This window comes from Globicephala melas, chromosome 11 (assembly GCF_963455315.2).
Source record: "Globicephala melas chromosome 11, mGloMel1.2, whole genome shotgun sequence".
Classification (NCBI taxonomy): domain Eukaryota; kingdom Metazoa; phylum Chordata; class Mammalia; order Artiodactyla; family Delphinidae; genus Globicephala; species Globicephala melas.
The window spans coordinates 6,099,942-6,116,593 of NC_083324.2; positions in this window are offsets into that span (position 1 = coordinate 6,099,942).

The window sequence follows — 16,652 nt, forward strand, 5'->3', positions numbered from 1 at the left end:
TAAAGTAAAAAGTTGAAGTCAAACACTGGTTGCAAAATTTCTGATTTTTCATCACTTTCTTTTTAAAGCAGTGCTACCTGCTAACAACTGGGGAAAGGGAATACACAAAAGTTCTGTGGTGTTTTGTTCCGTAAAGATTTTTGTATTATTTGAGGCTAAGAGGTGATATATGACAAAATGCTTATGTAGAGAATTATATGTTTGTGTAACATACAGATGTATATTACAGTTTTTGAAAGTGATGATTACTGTGGAACGCTAAAAATGTATTGTTTAATTTATAAAACCTGTGGTGCCATAAGCAGCATTAAGAATGAAGTCTTTATACCAATAGACACTGAGTACAGAAAATTTCAGACTTAGGTGGTTTTAGTTTATGAGTCATTGCCTCCTAGAAACAATGCTGATATACTTGGTATTTATTACTGGGTGTTTCCTGTTCTTCAGATATTTAAGCCAAGCTTTGGACTACTAATTATACTCAGCTGTGCGTTCTGATCACTTCTGAGCTCAGGAGCTTTGAATTCTTCAGTGGTGGGTGAGGTTCTAGTAAATGAGAATTACCTTTTTTGGAAAAGTAGAAAATATGTTATCTAGAAGATTGTTGTGAATGTTTGTGTGCTGAAAACAACACTTGAAACCTCCATTTCATTTTAAAAATTGAAATACTTCCATTTTTACAATATTGATTTACAATATTATATTAGTTTCAGATATACAACATAGTGAGTGATTCAATATTTTTATATATTATACTCCATTTCAAGTTATTATAAATTATTGGCTATATTCCCAGTGCTATACAATATATCCTTTTAGCTTAATTAATTAATTAATTAATGGGCACGCAGCATGGCTTGTGGGATCTTAATTCCCTGATCAGGGACTGAACCCAGGCCCTCGGCAGTGAGAGCACAGAGTCCTAACCACTGGACTGCCAGGCAATTCCCTAGCTTATTTATTTTATAGATAGGATTTTGTGCCTCTTAATCTCCTAACCCTGTTTTGTCCCTCCCCACTTCCCTCTCCCCACTGGTAACCACTAGCTTGTTCTCTATACCTGTGAGTTTGTTTTGTTATATTCATTCGTTTTATTTTTTAGATTCCACATATACGTGATAACATACAGAATTTGTCTTTCTCTGTCTGACTTATTTCACTAAGTATAATACTCTCTAGGTCCATCCACATTGTTGCAAATGGGAGAATTTCATTCTTTTTTATGGCTATTCTGTTGTAGACATTTTATATACACACACACACACACACACACACACACACACACCACGTCTTCTTTATTCATTCATCTGTTGTTGACAGACCATATTCATTTTTTTAAAGAGGTAAAGTTCAAATACTTCAACAAATGTCTTCTAATAGCAAAATCATGCAGTTCTCTGTGGAATCTCAAGTGTTGCTGTAGCAGTCTGTTCAATCTTACATTAAAATGACAGAAAAATAAAATAAAATAAGACCACCTGTGGGTGCAGGTGATCCTCTTCACTTCTTGGTCAAGGACCGAACTAAGGATTAAAGAATTTTCTAAACCAAGGGAGGATTCCCCAAAGGTTTTTGGAAAAATCTAGAGCCCTTATTGAGGCCTAGGACCCCAGGCTGCCAGGTCTTTATCAGCTTGTCCTGCCTGCACTGATCGGTCAAACATGCAAACAAAAGGAAGATAAATCTGTAGCGGACTTTAAAGCCCATCTGGAAGATCTCTTCCTATGGCGTTCTGGGTTCCATACGATAAATGATGTCACCCAACCTGCTCTAGCTGCCTTATTTGTAAATGGATTATCTCTTGAGGTTAGTGGTTTGATAAAAGGCAGAAAAAAGGATGGGAGGCCCTTGGCCTGACTGGACTTGTGACTATAGCTGAGCACTTGGAAAGGATTGTAAACAAAGGTCCATCAAGCTGCAATCACCCCAAGGCCAGAAACCTGTAATCTGCTAGGGGTCCATCATCAAAATGCTGGCCTGTGGGTCAATGTCTCATTTGTAATCACCTGGGACAGTGGGAAAATATTTTCCTCAAAGGTTTTATGCAAATCCTTCCACATCAAGTTGAATGCCCCCACATACCTACCATTGAAGGAGGACTCCCAAATGGTTCACTCCCAGGGTTGATGGGTCTCTGAAGGATTTTCTGGTAAACTGTTATGCTATTCCCTTAAATAGCCAAGGGAAACTAAAATTAAAATTAATGGAAAACCATGCCAAATTCTGGTAGATACTGGAGCCTGCAGATGGGATCCTGGGAAAACTGGCAGAAGCCAGTGAAGGGTGAGAATTCTTACCAAAAGCAGCTCTCCTGAATCTCTGCCTGTAGTGCTTGGTGGAAAGAGGAAAATACACCTTCACACTGTCCCTTTGCAAATCCAGACCCATTGGTTATTGGTCCTTTCTCTCCCAGGGACAGCTGTAACCTTCTTGTTTGTCTTCTCTTGTGTCCTGACAGCTTGGCTTGGTGACTGCCAGGCTGGGGGCCTCAAAATATGGCCAGACAGAAATGTGGGTTGAACGTTTGTGGCTAGTGTCCATTGCCAGCCCTCCAGGGAAGTGTCTAGGTCCTTCTTTCTCTTGGCTCCCTTTGGGAGTGGCTCTAGACCTTGGGAGAGTATTGTATTTTGCACCCTCTTTGAGGATGCCTCTTGTATCCATGGGATTGTTCAATACTGCCAGAAATATTTACTGTTTGTCCCAGCTGAAACCTGGCAAGATATTTGAAAAGATTTTTAATGTAGCTCTATTGTCAGAAGTTGGCCAAATTGGAAGCTAATATTCAGAGCCTGATAGGAACTTTGTTTAGGCGTCTTCCCTTAAGCTAAATGTATCTAGAGAGAAAGTAAAACCTTCTGAAGCCCTTATGGAAAAATTTACTAAAACATTCCAAAGACAAACAGCCCTATACCCAGAACATAGAACTCACTGAATTTCCATCTTAGTTCTCCCTGATATAAAGAAGCAAATTGAAGATAATATAGCTGGAAGGAGAGATCAGCCCCTAGATATCATTTAGGCTACAGCCCATTCTTTGAAGAATTAAAAGTCCTTAGCTTTCAAATTTTTGCAAAACCAGAAACGCAGCTCTGGAAACAATTCAAAGTCCACTTATCCTTACCATCTCCAATTCCTAAGATTGAAAAAAAGAAAGAAAGAGGATTTTTAAAACCACAAACTGCCAGGGACTTCCCTGGTGGTCCAGCGGTAAAGAATCCACCTAGCAATGCAGGGAACGCAGGTTCGATCCCTGGTCAAGGAACTAACATGCTGCAGGGCAACTAAGCTCACGTGCCACAACTACTGAGCCTGCACACCACAGCTACTGAGTTGGCGCATCTCAACTAGAGCCTACAGGCTGCAAACTACAGAGCCCACGTGCCCTGGAGTCTGTGCACTACAACTAGAGAAGAGAAAACCCACACGCCACAACTAGAGAGAAGCCTGTGCGCCACAACGAAGAGCCCACGCACCACAACAAAAGATCCCACATGCCTCAATAAAGATCTCGCATGCCACAACTAAAACCCAATGCAGCCAAAAATAAATGAATAAATAAATCTTTTTTTAAAAAAATACAAATACAAATACAAACTTCCAGAGAAGCTCCCTTGCCCAAAATCTAGTCCACAGCTTCCATAAGATGACTTGCCAAGGATGAATACAAATCTTAAGTGTCTTCTCTAAAAATATTAATAAAAAATCCTTTAGCCATCCTAGCAGGTAAACTTAACTTATTCCAACTGCCAAAAAAAAAAAAAAGTTTTAATCCAACTGTTCTTTTATAAGCCAGTGAGTTTTGCATTATCATACCCATTTCACAGCTAAAAATGTGAAGTTAAAGCTATAAGATCTCTGCTTGCATTTGTCTAAATGTTTATGTATGTCTATGAATGTATGTTGTAGTTGTGTGATATTTTTCTACCTTTGCGTGGCATTGCTAAGAGCAATTTGTAAAAGAACTTTAATTCACTTAAAGGAAAATACATGCTTCTAGACTCTCAAAAATATAGAAATTAACCCAAATGTTTTTCAACTTAACATGATTTAGGATAAATCTTTAGTAAATAAAAGCTAGTTTAAATTTTTTGGTTTAATTAAAAGAGGCCTGTCTTTAGACTTATCAGCATTAAATATAAAGCTTTTATTCTACTTAAGTTTACTAAAGTCAAATAAGCTCATGTTATCTGTGTTACAGAATTTGTCAGCAAGGAAAATAGCTTGGGATGACAGCAGACTTTGTCCAATGTCCCGAGAAGTTTTCGTGGATAGTTAAAACATAATTGTTAAGAACAACTGATGTAGACAGATATAAATGAGATAAAAGTTTTCAGGTGAACTTTCAGCAATAACTATGTGTAAAAGTATGTCTACTAAAAAATAGTTTGCCAAGTAGTTTTATAAACTGAAACTTTAAAGTTTTGATAAGTTAACTTAAATGATGGAAATTCATTGAAAATCTAGATCATTTCCAAATACAGAGCATTCATTACTGAATATAGATTTATCCACTTTTAGCTTTTTATCAGAGGAACTAACGCTATTTGGGTCTACCAGTAAACATGTCTTCTTCCACATTTAAAATATGGTACTGTGAGAAAGCATGTGCTTCTAGAGGTAATTCATGTATTCAACCATTTGCCAATCTAAAGAACGCTAGTGTAAGAGACAGTCTACAATTGCTTACTTCTTAGTTTTCCCTAGAAATTAAAGGTTCTTAGACTTAAGAATTCTAATCAATATATGTACTTAAAACTACTTAGAAATAATAAGGATGAAAGGAAACAAGTGTTTATGGAAATTAGGTAAAGAAAGCAAAATGACTGATCCAGGACGAGAAAGAGTAAAAACATAGGACACAATCTGAAGGGGTATTAAAAAAAAACTTGTGGAAGTTTTGTGGAAAAGGAATCTTAGGAAAGGAATTTTATGCATGGTCAAGCTAAGACTGGAATGAATTAATTAAAAAAGGGAGTTTTTATATCAAAAGTACACTGGTACAAAATCAGAATTTGGTTTTCTCTTTCAAAGTTGTTTTGTTTTTTTTCTGACTTTTGGTCTGCTTTTGATAAGAATGATATTGTGAAAGGTTTTTCTTTACCTTTTGAGTAATCTGCCTAGAAAGCAAAGATTTTATGTCTTACCAAAATAATTTCCTGTGCTTCATGTTGTCTTAGGTCTTTGAATATTTAAGAAAACTGAGTTTTCTCAATTGTAAAAGAGCTAAGTTTTGCTTACTATGTAACCTTTTGTATATGCCTTGGAAATCTTTCACTGTCACTTTAGTTAAATATCTAAGCGTTGTTTCATGACGATCTTTATTTAGTCAAGGGTCAAAAACTTTCTATATTTATTTACCAACTTTGTCAAATTCCAAATGAAGTCTTTTTGACTTAGAAGTAACTTAGGGATTTTTCCAGAGGATCCCTGGAACATCTCAGAAGATGTGGTCTCTCTCCTTATATTGATAAAAAAGAAGATGTTGAGCTAATTAGGCTTATTTAATATGTTAAATTATATGGGAAGCATTGTTAAATAAAAAGTAATACCAAGCCTTCTTTATGATGTACTCATAAAGGTATAAGTTATAAGTGTTCCAGAAATTATATGAAATTCCTAAAATTCTGACGTGTCCTGGAATGTTATCAGTCATAATTCTAGTTATCTTACAATATTGTATGTCTCAGAAATAACCAAATTTCTATTGCATTATAATGAACTCTAATCAGATCTTTAACTATCGCCATTATTAAAATCTTTTGTCATTTACAGGCAGTTATTGTCCTACTCTGATGCTTTTGTAAAAGTGAGATTCATGGAAAGGACCCTACCAAGTATTCTTCACCCCTGACACTACAGCCAAATTACGAGGTGTTGAAACTTTGGGACATATTTCACAGCTGAAGAAGACCCCATCTGACATCTGGTCTTGTGTAAATGCCAGAGACCTCAAAATCAAATTGAGTAGGAAGAGAAGTAGTCAACACTGAGGTAGACTGCTTCCTCCCAAAACATCAGATCAAGGGGATCAAGCACGTTTCCTTCCATTCCTCCTTCCCATTCTTTTCTTAATTCTTACACCCTGAGGCTCTTTATGATTCCTTTGCCCACCTTTTTCCTTGCTCTGGCCTGAAAAGTTTACTGTTCACATATCTCAGGCCACTGTAAATGAGGATAAACTGACTGTTGGATTTGCTTTGATGCTGGTGATCCTGTAGTTCTTTCTGCCTGTCACAAATGTCTTCCTGATTTGCAACACCTCAGTTTCTCAAAAAAAAAAAAAAACCACCACAAAAAGCAAAACTCATCCCCGTCTCTATTGTGTCAGACTCTCTGACCTTGGGAGTCCATTTCCTTGTCTCTGGTTAACAACCTCAAACCCAGAGAACCTTGCATCCAGGCTGTGTATAAGGAAAGGAACCCAAGGCACAGGTAAGTAGAATAAAACCTCCTGTGTAGTCTACCGACTCTTAAATTTTACTGACCTGGCTGTCACTTTCTAGGCCTGAGCCACAGACTCAAACGGCAATTACCAGGAGGCATTCGTGATTCAAAATTAGCTTCCTTTGGTAGATCACTCCTCCCCTTGCTCAGAGTAAATGCAAGCAAAGCTATGATCAGAAACCTCTCCTTAACTTTTGAAGATTTTGTAGAATCTGCAGCTAAAGCAATAGCTGCCCCACAAAAATTCTTAAATTCTCTGGCCACAGCTGTTCTTGCTAACAGGCTAGGCCTTGATTATCTTCTAGCTGAGCAAGGAGGTGCTTGTGCAATGGCCAACACCACTTGCTGAAACTGGATTAATACTTCTGAAGAAACTGAAACTCAGCTACATAAAATCACTGAACAAGGCACTTGGCTTAAGAAATTGACTCCTTTCTTTGACTTATTTGATTCTGATTGGTTTGGGTCTCGGGGAACATGGCTCTGAAATGCACTCCAGACATTGAGAATTATCCTGCTTACAATAATCATAGTAGTTCCCCTGGTGTACTGTATTCTCTCAGAAGCTTTAAATTCATGTTTGCAACTGCCAGTCACCAAACAAATGATCTCCCTAAGCCCAGAATGTCAGAAAAGGAATGAAGAGAATGACCAACCAAAGGAATGAAGAAATGAAGAGAATGACTGCACTTGTGACCTGTGAATACCACAGAGATCCAGCAAAAAGATGTCATGACCTGTAAATACCACACAGAGGGTCAGGAAAAACTGTGAGAACTCCGGAGAGGTAGCTGGGAGTAGCGTTAATGGCTTACATTTTGATAGCATCTCTGTTAGACTGAGAGCTTGACCAAAAGGGGGATATTGTTAAAAAAGAGACAACAGGCCCCAAATGGGGTCACTTATACTAAGCACCACATAACCAAATTGAGACTTAATACCTAACTTTATTATAGTTTCAGCCCTTCCCAGGAATGGAAACTTAAACCAGTCAATCAGGAATTACCTGGTCAGCACTAGTGAGGTCATCTGCTTGACAGACAACTGCCATTCTCTCTAGGAAGATGACCTTACCATAACCAGTCCACTTTTTGTTAGCATAACTTCCCTGTCCAACCCCTTTCCGCCTATAAGATCTTTCATTTCATACAGCTCCTTGGAGCTCCCTTTTATCTGCTAGATGGGATGCTGCCCAATTCATGAATTATTGAATAAAGCAAGTAAGATCTTTAAAATTTACTCAGTTGAGTTTTGCTTTGTAACATTTGTTACAGCAGCAACAGGAACTCATATAAGCATTCACATATATTCTTATTCTTTTCATTCATTCATTTATTCATCATTCAACACTATGTGCCAGGTCCTATTAGTAAAACACAATTTCTGCTCATAATCTACGTAGGGACACAGATAATTAATACCCGCTTTGAAAATCTCTGTAATGGACAAATTAAAGCTCAGTTTGATGAGCACTACAACAAAGGTCAGACAGATTTCTATGGCAACAAAGAGGAGGCACCTAACACATCTTGGGAGTGGGGCTGATGGTGGTCAGGGAAGACTTCCTGTAGGAAATGCCATTTAAGCAGAGACCTAAAAGGATGAGCAGAATTGACCAGAATATGAGCAGTGTGGCCTGGGGCATGCTAAAAAGTGTATGGTGGTGTATTAGTTACGTTTCTCCAGAGAAACAGAACAAACAGAATGTGTACATATGTATATAGAGAGGTTTATTTCAAGGAATCGGCTCACATAATTGTGCAGGTTTGATAATTCTAAAATCTGCAAAGTAGGCCTGCAGGCTAGAGGCCCAGGGAAGAATTGCAGTTTGAGTCCAAGGGCCAACTGCTGGCAGAATTCCTTCTTGCTTGGTGGAGGTCAGTCTTTATTTTATGAAGGCCTTCAACTGATTGGATGAGGCCCACCCCCACTATGGAGGGCAATCTGCTTTACTCAGAGTCCACCAATTTAAATGTTGATCTCATCCAAAAAATGCAAACATCCAGAATAATGTTCGACCAAATATCTGTGGTCCAGCCAAACTGACATACAAAACTGACCATCACAGGTAGGCACCAATTTGCTCCACAACATATGGACACACAAAACATCACATTATCTTATTTGTCTCAATCGCGTAAGGGTGTCCCTCTGCCCACACTCACCCGATTGGCAAGCACTCAGTCTCAGACATGGTTTTGTGGGCTACTGTTTTAGGCTCAAACAAGAATCAAGGATGGGGGCTTTCTGTGACAGTGGGAAAACAGGGATGGGAAACAGGGATGGGGCCTGTTCTTCAGCTCACTGAGAGGCTACTGTGGTCATTTATTCTTCTGCTCTCCTTAGCAGCTGTTTAGCCTGCTTCTCTGTGCTCCATTGACCAGCCCCTGTTGACTCCAAAAGTTTCCTTCACCACCAGCCACATACCTGGCCATGGAAACCCTCCTGCCTCAAGCTCTCTGGGTGGTCTCTCCAGCCTCCCCAGGCATTCTGGAACCACAAAGACACTCCCTGTCTTCCTGCTTTGCAAAACCAACAACGCTGAGAAACCCTCCCTTCCCTTCCTGCCCCTTCCTCCCCAGTCAGATCTCTGCCTCTGCCGCTGCCTCCCTCCATGGACCCCCTCCCATCCCCACATTTGCAGTCTGGCACAGGTGAGGGCCCTTCCATAGGCCTGGAAAGTTCTGTCTGAGGCACTGAAACACAAAAGTTGCTGGAGGTATCAGAATCCACACTGAGAATTATAAAGGGGTTTGGGGGAGAGGGGAGGAATTAATACAGGCTTCTCATTTTTTGAGCCATGTGCAGGGGTGAGAATCAGTCAGAGATGAGTTCCTCAAGACACATGGACACATTAGACAAAAGGACTGCTTATGCAAAGGCCCCAGGGCGGGGGGGGGGCAACAAGGAGGCGGGAGTAGACCACGAGGGAGAATGGTGAGAGATGAGGAGGGTGCAGGAGGCAGGGCCAGACCACCGTTGGGCCTTGAGCCAGGGTGAGAAATTTGAAATGTATCCTGAGGATTGAGGGGAGACATGGAATGCTTCTGAGTGGGAAGCAACACAATCACATTTGTGCTTTGGAAAGCTCCCTTTGGCAACCGGATAGAAAGTGTCCTTGATGGGTGTTATGGGCTAAATCGTGTCCCCTTAAAACCCATATGCTGGGGACTTCCCTGGTGGTGCAGTAGTTAAGACCCCACGCTCCCAATGCAGGGAGCCTGGGTTCAATCCCTGGTCAGGGAACTAGATCCCACACGCATGCCACAACTAAGGAGCCTGCATACCGCAACTAAGGAGCTGGCGAGCCACAACTAAGGAGCCCACCTGCCACAACTAAGGAGCCCGCCTGCTACAACTAAGGAGCTGGCAAGCTGCAACTAAGACCCGGTGCAACCAAAAAATTAAAAAACCCGTATGCTGAAGTCCTAACCCCAGTACCTCATAATGTGACTGCATTTGGAGATAGGGCTTTTAAAGAGGTGATTCAGTTAAAATCAGCTCACATGGGTGGCCCCTAATCTAAGATTTCTGGTGTCCTTATAAGAAGAGGAAATTTGGACACACATACACACACGGAGAAGACAGTCACGTACAAGGAAGGAGAGAGACCTCAGCACCTTGATCTTGGACTTCCAACCTGCAGAAGAGTGAGGAGATACATTTCCGTAGGTTAAGCCCTCCGGCCTGTGGCCCTCTGTCACGGCAACCTGAGCCGATTCATACACTGGGGCAAGAGCAGCCGCCAGGACACCACCGAGGCAGCTGCTGTGGTTTCTCAGGGTGGGGCTCGGCCTGGGGGTGATGAGCAGATGGTCCTTGGAGGTGCTCAGAGGCCTGCAGCTGGGCAGGGCCTGGACCAATCACATCGCTTCCCCTTCAAGGATTTGAGAAAGGCGGGGTTTGGTGGTGATTCGGCCACATCTGGAAAACAAGTCTCCCAGCCCCATTCCCACCATGACTTGCTGAGTGGGCTCCCCTGAGCCTTAAGCAGACTTCCTCAAACCTGAAGTTTTCTCTTCTCTCGTCTCTTCGACAAACTGGCATTTTCCAAAGCTTGGTCATACCGAGAATATGACCAAGTTCTTATCAAAAAGGATCAGACCGTTTTTCTTCCTTTTAGAGCACGAGCACACCCAGGGGTATACTTCGTTAATTGTTTTGTGAAAACTTGGCATTTGGACACTTCCAGTGGTTTTTATTGTGGACAGTTCTAGAAGCAATACACACACATATATGGTTATATATATGTATATACACATACATAGTATTTGTGTATTAAGATTTGTATAATTATATATTAATAGTGTTTTATTGAGTTGTTATTAAAGTACAGAAAAGTGCATAAATCTTAGGTGTACAGCTTGATGAGTTTTCACCTCTGCTCATACTGCTGTAACCCCCACCCAGATCAAGGTGTTGAACACCTTCATCCCCCCCAAAAGTTCCCCATGCCCCCTCACAGTCGATAACCACCACCCCCCCACACTCACAAAGCAACCCCTCTATTATCACTACAATTAAGTTTTGTCTGTTTTTAACTTTGTATAATGGACTCTTACAATCTGTAGTCTTTTGTGTCTAGTTTCTTTCACTCGAGATAATATTTCTGAGGTTCATCTACGATGCTGCATTTACCGGCAGCCATTCTTTCTTATTGCTGAATAACATTCCATTATATGACTGGACCTCAATGCATTTACCCAGTCTCCAGCTGATGGACAGAGGCCAACTTATTTTGAACAAAACAGACATCGGTCATGTTGAATTTCAATGAACAAAATGTCAGGGCTGAGTAGAGGGAACCCTAGAGATCATCTGTTTCTATTTTCTTACTTTGTACATGAGGCCCAGGGAAGGAAGGTGACTAGCCCAAGGTCCCACAGCTTTGTAAAGGCACAAATAAGATCCAAACCAAGTCTTCTTCTTCTCTGGCCAATAGAGGCTCTTTTTTTTATTCAACTCCATATCTCACTGTATCTCTTAAACAAATGTGAAAAAATCAATCTTTTACATCCTAAATGGACACATCTTTTCGGCATGTAATGGCAAAGAAATGGGAATTCGGTCTGGAGTGTGTGAAACACAATTTTCTCCCTCTAAAGTCTGACATTTTCCTTGGCAAGAGCTGTAAGCCTTTCAAGCCTCTGGTGCCTGGCCTCGTCTAACTGCTTTGCTCTCCCCACGGTTCCATCTAGAAAGGGAGGCTGGAAAAAGGGCAAGGTTCCTGTTGTCTGGAGGGCATAGGGCTGGGCAAAGACAGCCTTGGTGTACAGACCTAGCTTGGCACTGAGCCTGGTAAGGGTCAAACAGCAAGAAAAAAGGAAGAGAAAGGCCCCAAGTAGGTGACTGATGTGTTGTTTTGTTTTTAAATAAATTTATTAAATTTATTTATTAAATTAAATTTATTTAAAATTTTAAATTTAATTTAATTTAAATTAAATTTATTAAATTTATTTATTTTTGGCTGCATTGGGTCTTCGTTGCTGTGCGCGGGCTTTCTCTAGTTGCGGCGAGCAGGGGCTACTCTGTTGTGGTGCGCAGGCTTCTCATCACGGAGGCTTCTCTTGTTGCGGAGCACGGGGTCTTCAGTGGCTGTGGCATGCGGGCTCAGCAGTTGTGGCACACGGGCTCAGTTGCTCCGCGGCATGTGGGATCTTCCCAGACCAGGGCTCGAACCCATGTTCCCTGCATTGGCAGGTGGATTCTTAACCACTGCGCCACCAGGGAAGCCGGTAACTGATGTTTTCTTTAACTTTTCAGGGCCTTAGGAGACCCTCATGAATGGAGCTTCAAGATTTGGGGTGTCCAGAGCAGAGGGAGAAACCCAGCTTGCTGGACAGCCCTGAGTTGGGATCCCTGCTCAACTAGCTGTATGGGCTTAGGTGAGTCATTTTCCTTCTTTGAGCCTGCGTTTCTTCCTTTGCAAGATGGGGAGAGTCATTCCCACTGGGAAGGTTCAAGGATCCAGTGAAAAGACAATGGGAGAATGGCGATGGGTCAGGCTGAGTTTCTTTTCCCTTCCTACAGTTGATGGCTGAGAAGACTCCAAGGCGTACCTACTAACTGAACTGCTAAGTTACTGAAGCCTCCCCACACCCCCACCCCAGATCCATGGCAAGTCTGGCAGCTTCCACAGGTTTGTCCACAATTCCCATCTGTCCAGCTCCAGGACAAGTAGGCAAGCCCAGCACCATGGTGGAGGAACATGGCTGTCATTTTCCAGGAGAATGAAGGGGTGTGTCTCTGGGACGTTTCTCGGGGACAGATACTACTTGCCATGTGACTTGGGCAAGTGTCTTCCTTTCCCCATTTCTGTTGCTTTAACTGTAAAGTGGGACTAAATAATTCCCCCTATATTGCAAGATTATCACCAGGATTAAGTGAAGTAATGATTGCAAAGCACTTTACACAGAGCCCTGTTAAAAAAGAGGAAGCAGACCCAAATGGAGTCACTTGTGCTAAGTTCCATGTTACCAAACCAAGACTTAACACCTAACTTAATTACAGTTTCAGCCTTCCCCAGGCATGGAGTCTTAAACCAGCCAATCTGGAATTACCTGGCTAGCACAAGTGAGGTAATCTGTCTGATAGAAGCCAGCTGTCCCCTCAAGAAAGGTGACCTTGCCACAAACAAACAGCTCTTCCGCGGTGTAACTTCCTTGTCCCACACCCTTCTGCCTATAAAAGTCTTTCACTTTGTACAGCTCCTGAGAGCTCCTTCCTTTTTGCTAGTTGGGATGCTGACGATTCGTGAATAATTGAATAAAGGCAATAAGATCTTTACATTTACTCAGGTGAATTTTGTTTTGTTTTAACAGCCCAGCAAAGCACAGTGCTTACAAGAATGGGCCTGGGATTCAGTCTGGGTTCAAATCCTGTCTCCACCACTTCCTAGCCATGTAACCTTGAAAAACTCGCTTAAGCTCTTTGGGCCTCAATTTCCTCCTCTGTAAAATGGGGCTAGACCCCACTTCACAGATGGTTTAGTAGCACCAATAAGGTAACAGACGTAAAAAAAATAAAACGATTTGAAGCTGACCACAGGTTCTAGAATGGTAGGACACAGACATGGCCTGGGTGGGATGACAATGGTTAAGGATTCTCTGTTCTTAATCCCCCTGTCTACCAATCACAGCAGTATAATGTAGCTTTAATCAGTTACAGGAATGCAACTGAATTCTATACTGCTACGGCAACCTCTTTTTCACTTTAAAAATGATTCCCTTCCTAGCAGGGCCAACGTGACAACTGGAAAGAATGTGGACTTTCGGTTCAGACTGCGTGTTGAAGCCTAATTCAGTCACAGACCAGCCGTGTGAAACTGGGCAAGGGCACCCCCTCTCTGAGCCTCACTTTCCTCCTCTGGAAAATGGGGGTGCTGTGCTGATCTTGCAGGAGTCCCCTGATGACACATGGGGCCCAGCCCCCAGGCCACCCTCTGGCTGAGGCTCAACGCCCGCCCCCCACTCCCACCCCACCGGACAGGGCTTCCTGGTTTGCCTTTGTGTTGACGTTGCCATGGGAGTGGAAATTTGGCTCAGGGCGGATTGACTGCTGGCCATTAAGGGAATGTTGGTGTTTCTTTACTGTTCTGTGGACTCACCCTCACCCTTCTCATCTGCATTCTGCAAATGGACAGGAAGGCACAGCCTCGGGTGCCAGGAAGTAATCAGGATTCCTGGCTTCCTTGCTTTCCTCTGGCTGTCCAGAAACAGGGCTCAGGGGGCTGCTCCAGGGAGCGGCAAGACCTCTGGGCTTTGATATCAGACAGACCTGGGCTTGCATCCGTCTCATTCATTTTAATCCGCGAGTGACTTCAAGCTGTGACTCTAGGTTTCCCCATCTGTCAAATGGGGATAACAATGGTCTTCCCATTCCCAGATAAATGGGGTGTCTTCTATTCTTGTTGTTGAAGAGGGGCCTGGTGTAGTTTTCTGACCCAACAGTGAGTCCGCCAGCATGAGCAGAGCCGTGCCTTCCTATCACACCTCTCCCCAGGCTCCAGGGAGTGTGGCAGGATACATGCGCACTTGACAATGTCCACTGAGTGCTTGACACACAGCAGATGCTCATTAAGTGCTAATTCCTGCTCCTCCAAATCTCCAAGGCAGGTCTGAGAAGGTCCGAATTTTTTTGGAGGTCATGGTCATCATTTCCTTCTGCTCAGCCCCTTCCCACGTTCCAAGGGCCTAAGGTCTCCTTCCCCCAGGACAGCCCCGTGAGGCCTTGTTCCCTTGCAGGGGAGAAAACTCAGCAGGGAGACTCTCAGTGAGGCAGAGCTGGTGTGTGATAGTAACTATATCCTCTTCATCTGCTTCCCATCCATCAATCATTCACTCAACAAATATTTAACGAGTACTTCCTATGTGTTCTGGCCATAAAGTGGTTAACAGGACAGACTCCTCTTGGCCTGTGGAGTTTATTTTCTAGCTGGGAGAGAGACATGAATAAATAACTACACAAAAGTGAAACAGCACCAGCTTAAACTGGTTTTGCCTCCTTAAATAGGTTGTTGCTTGATGAAACCTTGAGTTATTTTGCAGAAACAGCAATGTGCATGTGCAAGACGGGAGCCCAAGCCTCCAGGATGACCCCAGATCCAAAACTCTTCAGTCTGCAGAACTCAAAGCATAGAAATGTTGCCACTGGAGCCCTTTATAAAGCAAGAAGTCCTTCAATAAGGAAAATCTGGCTTCCAGCATCACAAGTACCTTTATGGATCCATTAGCGAGTCGGCTTCCAAATTTGAAATTCCCCTAACCCTCGATCAGGGAGACAGATCTGAGAGCCTTGCCTCCTGTCTCCTTGCTGGTCGACCTGACAATAAAGCTCTCTTTCGTCAGAAGCTGGTGCCACAGTGTTGGTTTCTATGTGTGTTGGGCAGCAGGCAACACAAGGATGACGGATCTTCTGCAAGGGAATGCAGGGGATGGCCAGTGTATGGGGGTGCCCCAGCCTGCTCTGAGGGGGTCAAGGAAAGCCTCCATGAGGAGGGTCTCAGCCCAAGTCCCCGAGAGCAGAGCTTGAGGCAGGGATTTGTCTGCAAGGGGTTTATTTGGGAAGGGTTAGGGTTAGGGAGGGATTAGAGAAGTGAGATGGGGCAGGAGGAAAGCCAATATAAAGAGGTGTCATCAAGGCGTGACTGTGGGCACCTGGGCTAGCTCTCCTGAGACCACCTGAGGAGGGGACAGAGGGCCTCCTGGCAGTGTCTCCCCAAAGGGAAAAGGGAGCATCGTCCTTGTAGGAGGCCCAGCCAGCTTCCCCAGTGTCCCTCCCATGGAAGGAGCCCAAGGGCGGCCATCCGGCTCAGCCCCATCTGGACTGGAGCTTGGGCCCAGATGAGATGGATGCAGGAGGTGACGCTTTCCGTGCGGCGTGGAGGAGCCTTAGGGAGCGTGCCAGGTGGAGGGACAACTCCACATTCACAACCTGGGCTCCAGGCATTTCTACCGGGCCCTCTGAGTCCTGGAGTGGAAGTGTTGTCTGGAACAGCACATCTTTCCAAAGTCTCAGCTCCTCCTGGACACCTACCCAAAGCTGCACTTCTCCGAGTGTCCAGCAGGATCGCTGTCTCCACCAGCAGATCTCTGGATCTGCTATTGATCTAGGTGGGCATGGGGGGCGTTGGTGAGAAGTAGATTTGTTCCCTTCTCCTCCTCTCTGGACTTCCTGCCTCCCTGACCCTCAAAGGCTTTGGAGAGCAGGAAATTCCCAGACAAGCTAAGGAGGACAGACGATGGCCTGTGCCTGGGGTTTGGGTTATGGAGGGGTAGCTCTGGAAGGCCTTTGGTGACCACAGAAACCCAGAGAAGACACTTCTCAAACACAGATCTCTCTCATGAAATTCAGGAACCCCAAGGCATTTTCCACCCTTGCACTGCTCTCCCCGAGCCTTCCTATTTGCTACACAAATGGCTTCTGGCCAGTGGCCCAGTCCCCAGTCGTGGGGCTGGAGGGAAGATGCCTTCAAGGAGGTGGCAGAGCTGCATTTTGGCCCCTCCCAACTGGCGGGGACAGAGCAATGGCCTGGGAGTAAGGAGGACTGGTCACAGGCTCACTGATTCCTACGGTCATTAGTGCAAAGAAACCTAAGCCAATCTGAAATGCACAAATGAGGTTCATTTTTGTGGGATCGTGTGAGGATTTGCAGCTTTCCCACAGTCTTGCTACCAGCCTACAATGAAAGCAAGTCGTGGACAGAATTG